Consider the following 12600-nt stretch of genomic DNA (forward strand, 5'->3'; position numbering starts at 1 on the left):
TTATAAAAACCACTTTCTGATGAAATTGTTAAAGTGAGGCCAATCTGCGTATGTGTGTTTCATTTTGTTTCAGTTCACTTTCCATTGTTAAATGTTTTCTTTAGAATTGTAGATTTTTAGACTGCTGGATGGCTGATTGAATCTCTTACTGATGATTTAATCAATCATAAGGCTCACTGGTATGGGGTGCGATTGAAAGGTACTTTTTATGCAGTCCTGTTTACATGTATCCTTAGCTTTATGCGTGTGTTGCATCCCCAAAAAGGTGTGCTTAATCAAGTTTTTTAAAAGTCAAATGAGACATGTGGCTGTGTAAAACAATTCTATTGTGATTTTACCGCAAAATAATTTTGAGTATGGGGTGAAGCTAATAGCTGTCCTGCCAGCCCCACCGACATGCATCTGAACAACAGGCTGACATTTTAAGTTTATATTTTGGAAGTTGGAGATGCAGATTTCATTCTACCACTCTCTATTGGACCTTAAATAAGTCACTCCTCCACGATGGACCTCAGTTTCTTCAGCAATAAAACTGAGGGAATTCACGAGGGTATCTCTTACTTCCCTTCAGCTGTTTAATATGCTTGCGTGCATACAACTGTGCATGTGTGTGTATGTATGTAAATGTATATGATTACAGTCCAGTGTGCTTAAAGTCAGGACTGTTTTTCTTAGAATGCTTTAGTTCATACTAGAGCTATTTCAACAAAACACAATTACTAAAATTAAGAGAATGGCATTTGGTTTTCCTCCTTATTTATACATTCATTACTCCTTTTGGGTAAGACACAGTATAAAGAGGTTTAACGTTAAAGTTAGGCAAAATGAGTCTGAAACTATGTTACTGATGGCTTGAGTACCTGAGAGAGTTGACTTTGAATTTAAATAACAATGTAATGCCAATAAAAGTTAGAAACTATGGCACATGCTGCCCATGGTGATCATGCAAATGAATTGTATAGACCAAAAACTTGAGACAGGTTTTTAGAAAAAGAGGTGTTTATAATGAGGGTTTCTCAACGACTTGGACCATTGATTGAGACTCAGTAATCTATGAATCAAATGTTTCCGAAAACATATTTTTGGTCACACCGAAGTGAGTGGCTCAAAGTTCACCTGAGCCTTGCAGATCAATTGGAATAACGTTCATTGTCTTTATTAAATTTCAGATAAACAGACTTGGTGATGGGGAACTGCATAGAGAAATTTTACTGGAGAATGTCCTGGGAGAGAGACACCCAGAAGGAAGTGGAGAAGACAGGTTGGCACGGAGACAGAAGCTGACCTACAACGTGGATGCATCTGGGCCTTTATCTGATCCTACAGGGAATTCTAGACTAGGATGCCCCTTAAGCTCTATCTCAATTTGAGACAAGGGTGAGTGAGCCTTTTATCCTTTCATCACCCTGTCATTGCCCACAGGTCAAACTCCAGGGGGCAGGTCCCTGGAGCTGAGGGCAATGCCCAGGAGAGTGCATCTATGAACATGCAGCCACCAACATTGTCAAGGGCAGAGGACGAATGCTGTTAAGGATTGAATGTATGTGTTCTCCCAAAATTTCATATGTTACAATCCTAACCCCAATGGTGATATTAGAAGGTAGAGTTTGGAGGAGGTAATTAGGTCACGAGGGTCGAACCCTCATGAATAGGGTGAACATCCTTAGAAAAGCGACTTCAGAGAGCTCTCTCTTCCTCTTTCTACCAGGTGAGGATGTAGTGAGAAGATAGTCAACTGCAAGCAAGAAGGGGACTCTCACCAGACAATACGTCTTCCCACACCTTTATCTTGGACTTCCAGCCTCCAGAATTATGACAAGTAAGTATCTGTTGTTTAAGCCAATCTGTGGTTATTTATTGTAGCAGTCTGAATGACTAAAACAAGTGCACTGGTCCTGAAGAGGGAATCCAGGCAGAGCAGCAATTTCCGCTCCCTTTATTCATATCCATATTAAACAAAGTGTGCTTTATTAAATTGTTTTCAAAAATGAATTTTCTATTAAAGTTTGGAAGACACATTATCCGAGGGAACCGCACTGCTTATTATCATGCTAAAAGTTCTGCTAAGACCTACCAAAAAAGAAACTTCCCTAACTAAGTGTTCCCCACCTTATTTCATCATACAAAACTGTTTTGGCATAACATCAAGTAACAATATGCAGAATTAGATTCTATAAAGCATTCTTTAGAAAATACTGATTTATAATTACATTACTGGGGTGATTTGCTGTTTGATAGTATCAATGCTTAGAAATGATCTTATCATTTCAATCAGTCTTGAGAATGAAATATTAGGCATATATCTACCCCCTTCCCCCACCCCACTCCACCCCCACACACATTTCTAATTCTACTGGGCCATTTCATGAGTTGGATGATAGACTGGTGGAAACCAGATCAAAGAGAACTCTGCATTCAAATTTAGATTATCTTTGCCATGTACAAACTTATTTATTCATTCATGTGTTCTTTTGTTTATTAAACCATTCATTTATTAGAAAAACCATTCATTGTGTATCTGAACATCTACTATGGAAGCTAGAATGTAAGCTCCAGGAAAGCAGGATCCTTTTCTATCTCTGTCACCGTTTCTGCCATCACTGATAAGTACAATATTCAGCCTCACAAAAAAAATTTACTCAATAAATGAATGCTTAGTGAATGTAGTAAGACACTGTGCTAGGCCCTGGGAATATGATGAAAACATAGACTGTGGCTTCTGCCCTGGAAGGGCTCATATCTAGTAAGAACCTTCACATTAATGAAAGATTTAGGATGGAACTTACTATGGAAATAGTTTCAAAAATATTATCTATGATAGTTCAGAAGATTTCACATAGATCATATAGATACAATATAAAGTAGGTAATTTTCTTCACATGCATATGCAATACTCCAGAATTTAGGATAATAGTAATCCTTAGTAGTTGTTATTTTGATATCCTTTTTTTAGTGCTACTGCAAGATGGGAAGGAGAGAGAGGTGGGTGATAAGACTTGGCATCAGCAGTAGGAAGGTGGCAAAGTCATTATGTTTGATGCTGATCTACATTGTATATAATCCTTTGAACATGTAGTTAAGTGTGCTGGGAGAATTTAGGGAGAGGGAATTATAAGATTTGGAATCGGGCTCAAACTATAGGTGGGTAATGAAACTCTCACTCTGTTTTTCAACCCTCTGGCTAGTTCTAGGGCCAAACCATGCTAGCATATGTGCCTAACACACTGTCTTCTCCCAAACTGCTGGTCTCATCTCCTCCACTCTCTGGCTCTTCTTGAAGAGGTCTCTCCCTCCCCAATGCTGCTAAACTCTTCAAGCCAACAGGAACCCAGCTTTGAGTTGTCAGCAGCCGGTATGTTCAAAGACAGATGGCTTCAGATTCTAAGGGAATGAACACCTGTAGTATGGTCAAAGCCAGGAAATATTCAATGGTAAAAATGAGAAGATGGTTTGGCAGTAGGTCCTTGTATGTGAAGAAATGAAATGAAATAATGGTGATTATGTTTGCTTTGTTCTGACATTGTCTGCATGTTCTTTGACAAAAATTTATGCTGTGTTAGAAACCCAAAATCTAAGCTGAAGATCTCCTTTGCTATTTCTGTTTTATACTAGATCGTGACTTATTTTTCATACCATTTGATATTATCTGTCCTCTCCAATCCATACGAATATTCATGATAAATTTGAAAATACGAAGTAAAAGATCAGCAAAGTGTTTATCTTTCAGTTTCATTTTTTATACTACTTTAATACATTGAAAACTTTTTTAATTGAGAAAATTTCTTATTTTTGTCCTATTTTTATTGATCAGTAAGTAATAAAGCTAATAAACCCATAGCACTATGATAACTTCTTTCCCTAGAACAGACTTAAATTCGTTCACAGTTGGCTACTTCTTTCCTTTCCTCTAAGTCTTAAACCTCCCAATAGAACTTTTGAATTGTGAAGATTGCTTTGAGTCCTTCCACACTTTTGAATGGATTTAGTAATTTCACCTCAGTATAAAGCAGCTACATTTTCTTCACAATGGAAGTAAAACAATAAAAGAGAATGTGGATAAATATCTAAAGAAATGTTGTTGCCTGGGCACATATAAGAACATTCAGCTAACCGAGCTGTTTTCAACATAACATAATTTTGTCTTGGGCTGAAAATTTGTTTTGACTTACATTTGCCAAAGGCTTTGTCTCCATAAGCTTTCTCAGTTCCTCCAGCCAGTGGACAGTTAAATCCAAAAACTTGACACCCTCATTTGCTCTCCTTAAGTCCCTGGCCAGTTCTATAATCTTCTGCCTTTAAACAAGCTCCACCTTAAAAAAAAATCAACAAAACAAGAATTCTGCAGCCATTTAAAAAATCTAGACACTCAATTTTTCTTCTCAACATTAGACATCATTTTGCTCCAGTAAGTCTGTGGAAATGACAGTTGTCAGCAGGTATCCTTCCTCCTTTGGCCCTAGTTCATCTCCCACTGAAAAGGTAGCTTCAAATTCCAATCTGCTCTTTTCCTCCATCCTTTCACTCCATATGTGGTTTTCCAGGTCATAACCAAAGGAAAAATGAACAAAGATGACTCAATTTCTCCTTTTCTCTTTTCTACCAATCATTTAAGAACCAAGTGCCTTCTGATCAGAAAACAGTTGCTTAATTGACAAAGTGGAATTTCTAAACACTTTTCTCAGTGTGTCTGACTAAAGCATATTACTTTCTTTCCTAATCAATAGTTAATTAAAACCATGAGTCATCTCATTGAAATGATAGATGCCCTGAAGTTTTAGAGCATCTTCAAAACTGATTGTCAAAGTTACTTTTTCCTAAAATAAACAGAACAATTCTCAATGTATTTTTAACTAGCGGGACAATTTTTAAACAGTACTAGGTTACCTCACAGACCCATAGCTATGTATCTTTAAATACATTTGTAAAAGAATGTGGTGGGAAGAATGAAACCATTATGGATTTTAAAATACTTAGAGGAGTTTTACTAAATAAGATAATATTGAATAAGCAAAACACAATAAAATCAGGTCTATTCAATCTGAAAATGATCCCCAGGCAAGCCTGCAGTTTCAATACTATTATAGCATGGAGTTTCCTCCTTCAGTGAGGCAGCCAGTGCAGATAAAGGGCACTGACTTTGAAACCCATCAACTTTGGTTCTGATATGGACTGTGCTGTTTTTAGCTGTGTGATCTTAGATACCTTACTCAATCTCTCTGTGCCTTTTCTATAAAAACAAGGATACTTGTATCACCTACTTTGTAGGGTTACTGTGAGCCTTGTCTACGTAAACACACAATGCACTAAGAACCATGCTTGGCACGTGCTGAGCACTCTGCATGTGTCCCTCTAACTGTTATTAAACTTAATTTAGAAGTGTATAACAGTCAGTTAGGAGATGGGAACATCCTGTAATTAAAATCTAGTAAGTCAGCTTTGAATTTTAGTCAATACTAATCATTTGCTTTCTGTGAACACTCTCGACTTTATTTCATTTTCTTTCTTGGATTTTAGAGGAAAAGCACATCATGCTCTTGAAGCTGGGGATGGGGTGGTGTCAGGGCAGGGAAGAACTTTTTGTGGTGCCCCTGTTTCCTCCTGTCTAAATTTTAGACGAGGCTTAGTTTAAGCTCATAACTCCCAGGGGAGTCCTGGGCCGTAGCTAAAGCAAGATTGCTATTTACAGGGTGACCTAGGATGATCCTTAGTCTCTGTGGATTTTAAGAGCCAGGAAAGTCTAGATCTGCTTTCATATAAGAGAAGCAGGGGGTGCCAGATCAGAATCCCTGTAAAAGTATGTGTTCCTGTTCTCCTTTTCTCATTATATATTTTCAATGCCCAATCTCTAAAGCTGGGTCACATGGTTTATATTTGGAGGGTTTTCGCAAGATTTTATTTTTAAAAGAATCAGCGACTGAAAACCATCAAAAACAACTTGTCTATCTGATAGATGTGGACAAATTAATGCAACCAGACTTTGATGGCAATGGTTTCTGATCTCTTGCATACAATTATGATGATGATGGTGGTAGTGTGGTGATGACAGTAATACCACTAAGCTACTATTTACTGAGCATCTACTGCTATTGGTTAGACACTCTACTAGGTGTTCAAACGTGTTAATTGTTTAGTCTTTACAATAACCCTGTGAGGTATTACTCCAATTCTATAGATAAGAAAAATGAAATTCAAAAGGTAAATAGCTTCCACAAGGTGGCACAACTAATGGATGTGTCCACCTGCCACCCAAGCCCAAGCTCCCCCTCCTAACAGCCTCACCTTGTCATCCATCAACTATCAATTTACAGATTTCGGCTTAGTCAAAGTGCCTTCATCCCTTACAAAATCATGATGCCTCTCTGCCCCCTTTATATGCCTTTCTTTACTGCTTGATAGTAAATTCAAGTTTCTGTAAATTGCCTTTGTTGATGCCAAGATATTAGGTTATTTGATGTTGTTATTCTAATTTATGCCCTTTCAAGATGCAGGCACAGAGGAGAAAAAAAAAGACCTTGCAAAGCTCATGCATTTTCAGATGAGTTTATAAATAGAAGCGACATCATCCACTCTTTTGAAATAGAGAGACATCAGGAGAGAGGCCATTTTCAGGCCTCTCTTACCTTGACCAGGTCACTTATTGTGTCCTCATTGATGACTGAAAGAAATTGATCCCCCCTGTCCTTTGAAGGTTTACTGTGTGATGTTTGTTACAGAAAGAAGGATCAGAATTCTGTTAGCCTCTGCTCATTCATCTCCTTTTAGAAGCTCGATAAAGCCACACTATCAGCTTGAAAGAAGACAGTGGAATGAATTTAGCCTAGTTTTATTTGATTCAACAAATATAAGCAAATGATTAGTCAGGCTTTTAGTGTAACATACAGCAGAACACATTTACAGCATTGGGTCATATTTAACTCAACAGCGTTGATAACAGTAATTCAGTGTCGTCTTACACTGAGTCGTGCAATAAGGGGTGTAACTCTATATGTAGGATGTGCACTTAAAAACTAGCAATCATTAAATCCCAACTACTTTTTTAAAAGTCAAAACAAGGCCGGGCGCGGTGGCTCAAGCCTGTAATCCCAGCACTTTGGGAGGCCGAGACGGGCGGATCACGAGGTCAAGAGATCGAGACCATCCTGGTTAACACGGTGAAACCCCGTCTCTACTAAAAAATACAAAAAACTAGCCGGGCGAGGTGGCGGGCACCTGTAGTCCCAGCTACTCGGGAGGCTGAGGCCGGAGAATGGCGTGAACCCGGGAGGCGGAGCTTGCAGTGAGCTGAGATCCGGCCATTGCACTCCAGCCTGGGCGACAGAGCTACACTCCGCCTCAAAAAAAATAAAAAATAAAAAATAAATAAATAAATAAATAAATAAAAGTCAAAACAAGTCATTTTCTAATAGCATTTTCTGGCTGTTTCCCCATCTGAAATTTCTGTAGTGTGTATTTTTCATCCCTTCTCATGTGAGGTTATATTCTAGGGGTTGATGGTAACTAATTTTTCAGATTCTTTCAGATTAAAATTAATAGAACAGTGGTAGCAGAAATAGTAAGAGATTTACAGGCAAATAGACATGGATTGGAATCCTAGTCCTACCTCTTTCTTTATCACTAAAAAAAATAGACACAAGAATCTCAACCTGTGTGGTTATTGCAAGAGTTAAATGAGATGGGATATGCCATAGTCTAGATTGGTGTTTGACTTATGGTGTTGGATATAGGTGATCTGTCATTTCCTCATCACTGCCCATCTGTGCTTGTTCTGAAGAAGACCTGAATTTCATAGACAGGTGACAGAACAGGTTTCAAAGTCAGAATCAAGCTTTCAAGTTCCGTGCCCATTGTTTATTTGGTTGTTTCCTTTATTCAGCCTAGCGCAAGCTTTTATCCATTTTGCATTTTAAAATTTCTTATTCGTAAATTATTGATAATAGCACCTATTTCCTAAGGTTGTTTTTCATGACATAATGTGTATTAGATGTCTAGCACAGGAGAAGCACCTAATATATGTTTGTTATTAACACTATTAACAGGAAAGATGTCACTCAAAATGGCTCTACCTTTTAATAATCACAAATAATAAGATCTTATGTGACATGTGCTATTCTAAGAACTTTTATTTGCATAAGATCATAGGGTTCCCTTAACAGCTTGATGAGGCAGGTATTAAATTTATTTATAAATATCCCCATTTTTAAGATGAAAAAATTGAGACCAAAAGTAACAAATTTTTCAATGGTATAAAGACAGAACATGACAGAGCTGTTATTTGAATTCTAGCTGTCAAGTTTCAGAGTTCATATTCGTAATCATTTTCTATATCTGCCTCATATATTATTTCACAAGAGCTCATTGAGGTAGGTAGGGCATCTGCCATTGTTTCTTACTTTGAAATAAAGAAATTGAGGGTCTAAAGGGCCAGGCTTGTGAGCAAAGCAGCTTCTCTCAATCCATGAAACAAAAGAGCTAAATCTTCCTTTAGGAGTCACAGAAGGGAACTCCTGAGCACTTATTTTCTAGGTATATGGGGAATAGTGGAGAAGAAATTGCATTAAAATCTCATGTCTTATCTTACAAATTCATCTAGTTTAGCTTTTTACTCCATAATGGAACCCTTTGTTTGAAAAATTATATTTAAAATTTCTTAGCACTGAATGCAATGGATGCACCAACAAGATGTGCCATGTTTTTCCTTGGATTCATGTTCCCTTTGGCAAACAATGCCTATCAATGTTTGAGAACTTGACCTTAAATATAATTCTAGCAATGCTAACTCATAAAGATGCTTGGGAATCAGTGGAGTTTATTTGACATAATACCAGAATTTGGGATCTCCTTTTATGCAGTGAAGATGTTACTTAATGGTATTGAGACAACGAAGTATAACGAAGTCCCTGGAGAACCTCCAATCGTCCTGTGCGTTGGGAGGAGTGTGCACTGGAGTGGAGCCATGGAAGTTCACACTGTGCCAGGGAGGAGCCCAGCATCTCCTGTTCCGGGGTGGTAACCTGGGGTTCTATTCCCCTTCACCATCCACCTTTCAAGTCTTGTATTTCTGTCTCCTGTTGGTAGAACTTCCACTGCATCCATAAACCTAGCCATAGAAGGGCCTGAAATATATTGTTTTGAGCTTTTCACCTCATCCAGTATAGGGTGGGAGGAAGAGGTAAAAATGGTTGCTACAACTTAATATATAATATCTCACTCAGAGAATATACAAAACCCCTTTACACAAGGGAATTATCTCCTGTGAATCAGGCACAGAGTACAGGGGACATTAAGATGAATGACATGAGGGCCCTGCCTTCAGGCTGTTCCTTTTATCAACACAAGAAAAGATGATTTGAAAGAACATTGTGCTAAATCACAGTAGAAATTTAAAGTTTTCTTTACAGAGAATGATTCAAACAACGAAACTGGTTTGGGCGTCTTTTGTAGAATTTACCATTTTGTCACCACAGCACCAAGAAAAACTTTTCATCTTCTAGAATTAGAAACATAAACGTATTGTAGTCAGTAATAATCTGGGTCTTTAAGAGAAAAAGTATTAGAAAGTGTAATCAATAAGTACTTAGTACTGTTTGAACTGAAAACTCCAACTACTTACAGATAAATGTTTCCTTTCATGCCAGGAAGCCTGCACGGCAAATTGTAATGTAGCAAGTGGTGAGAAAACGTAAGTCACCTTGAATGCTGATTGAATATAATCAATGATTAATGGCAAATTTGTGGTCTTTTTAATGACCATAGTTAAATAAAATGCAATTGAACCACAAATTCGGATGCTCTCTGGAATTGGGTCATGTAAAAAGTAAGCTTTATGGAGAAAAAAAATTGATTCAGTAATATTACTCTAATCAGACTCATAACTCAGAATTCAGAGCTTTTTATTTAAATAGAGTTTTCACTGTGCTGTTTACATAGTCACATATATTTAATTAGGCTGGCAAAGTTGTGTAGATTTAATCTCAAAGAGTTCAGTAAACAGCCATACATTTTTTTTGGTCTGATTTTATTTCAACCACATCCGTGAAAATCAGCATGGGTTCAATCACTTAAGAGTAGAGATGCTTTAATTATCATTTCAATGAAAGAAATAAGGAAGTGGACCAGTTTTGCTCTCAGTATTAAGGTCTACTCAAAATTAGTTAAATGGTTTCAGATCTTCTAGAAGTTTGATGACATCTTAGGCTTCCATCAGAATAAACTTCACAAAATTGTAATCATATTTTGAAAAATATGCTATTGGTGTATTGATCTCAAGATTTTTTATAACTGCGTGGGTATGATCTCTGAGATTATGTTGTCAATTTCAAGCTGAAATTTGGAAATAAACAAACAGAAATGGTGCTTTATTGTACCATTAGCCAGTTCACAGAGAAAAAGTACAAAAAGTGTCGTTTGGAGAGAGAGAAATTTGCACTGCGTCCTGCATGGTTAGATCCCACCAAAAGCAGTTGTAATGCTCCTGGTCTCAAAACATCTACCACCATCCTGAAATGCTTTCCTAGAGAATTCTATGATCACAGGAACCAGAGGGAAAGGTCAGATGATCTATCCATTCTCTGCTAAGTTCAGAGCCAAAACTCAGAGGCTATACAGTGAAGTCAGCAGAAAGGACTGAGGTATCAAGAACAGGCTTGAGAAAAGAAGGTGAGAGATTTGGTGGGTAAAGGTATCTACATCCTAGTTGATTCCAATAGGGATGGCACCATGTCTGAGAGGCCAAGGAAGGGACCAGAAACCAATGAGCAAAACATAGGGTTTATTGAAGACTTACGTCCCAGGCAGGTCTAGTAGTAGTCAGTTGGACAGGATAACAGCTGCCATTTGTAAAAGCATGCAGTTTATGTAACATTTTCATTTAGCACCCTTCACCTAGCAACCTCTACCTAGAAACCTCATTTAACCTGAAACAAAGAGCCTCTTTCCCTTATATGGCCTGTGTTGAAAAGGGTGGGGCCAGGGGGTTGGATGTCCTTTACAGATAAGGAGTGTATCTCTGGGTTGGCCATGCCCAGATTCCTTACCTTGGAATTCCAAACCCACACCTTTCTTAGACCACAGTGTCATTCTCAGTGTATGCTTAAGTTATTGCTGTCAGGTGCATCTGTCATGCAGCCATACTGAAGCTTATTATAGAGAAAGAGAAGAATTAGGTTGTAAAGTGTCTTTGCAGCAAGAGAACAAGGGTAATTATCACATGCGATAGAGAAAACAGCCTTCATCATTCTGAGCTAAGTTAGAGCTGCCCCATTAAGTTAGAGCTGAACCCACTGCGCATTTGGTTCAGCTAAGTTGTACACTCTGACTTGCTACAAACCCCACTGGACATTCTATCAGAAACACACCACCATTCATCCAATTGCTCAAGTCCTGAAGGTGAATCTTCCTTGGCACTTTTCTTCTTTTCATGCTCCTTATTCATTATTTCAGCAAATCCCTCAGAGTCTACCTTCCACATATACCATGAATCCTATCTTTTTAGTTCACCTTTACCGCCCTCATCCTACTCAGCACTGTCTATGGACTACTGTGATGGCCTCTTCCCTGGTCTCTCTTCTTACATCAAAACTAAAATTCAGAAAGTAAATCTGATCATGTCTCTCCCTGACTAAAAAAAAACTTACAGAGATTTTCATACATATATGACATATATATGGCAACATATATAACTGACTTCAGACCATATATTCATTTAGTGTATTTTGTTGTCATTTGTGAGCTCTACAGGGGTAAGGACTCCCTCTTCAGTACCTAGAAGAAGGCATGCTGTCATTAATGAATATTTATTAGATAAGGGGATGTACAGATTTTCACCTAAAATGGAGCCTGTTTCACCTTCTATGCTAACCACCAGAATTCCTGTAGGTATCAAGTTTGAGAACTATGTCTTAGACAATAAGAAGGGCAATACCTTACATAACCTACCAGCATAATTTAATCATCCCAGTTGTTCCAATCATATTGAAAATCCTCCTCTGTGTTTTTGTCTTACCAGGGAAATCCATAATAGCTAGCTTATGTTCATGAAGTCACAGAATATTATACACATACAGTCATGCTAAGATCCACCCCAATACCTATTTCAGAAATTAAGTATTGTCTTCCATGGTTTCAAGAGTCCTCTTTTTCTTTTCCCAACTCCAAATACAGTATTAAAAGAGATTCTGTAATTCCAGGTTCCATATTGACTACAGTATAAATCTTTTCTTTTTTTTTTTCTTAGAGTAATAGCTGAAGAATTCATTCCATCTTAGACAGCTTAAAATAGAGTTGCACAGAAGATCACAGCAGCAATGAGCTTGAAAAGGGTTCTAACCATGGCATAAAGGGGAAAAGCGTAGTTCAGAGGAAAACTGCTTCAACACAGAAGATAATTTACCCTCTACAGAGATATATATTTAGGATGTTTCTATAGCAGCTGTGGGATCTGTTGGCCTGACAAAATTTATGAACCCACAGCAAATTGATCATTCCTAGAGGCAGGAAAGAAACCTATTTGCATATGGTGATGTTGAGATTCCTAAATAGCTTTTTCCTATTAGCTCTTTATAAATTTTTCAAAGTTATTTCTACTATGCATTTAGGCACCAA

Source organism: Chlorocebus sabaeus, chromosome 27 (assembly GCF_047675955.1).
Source record: "Chlorocebus sabaeus isolate Y175 chromosome 27, mChlSab1.0.hap1, whole genome shotgun sequence".
NCBI classification, from domain to species: Eukaryota; Metazoa; Chordata; class Mammalia; order Primates; family Cercopithecidae; genus Chlorocebus; species Chlorocebus sabaeus.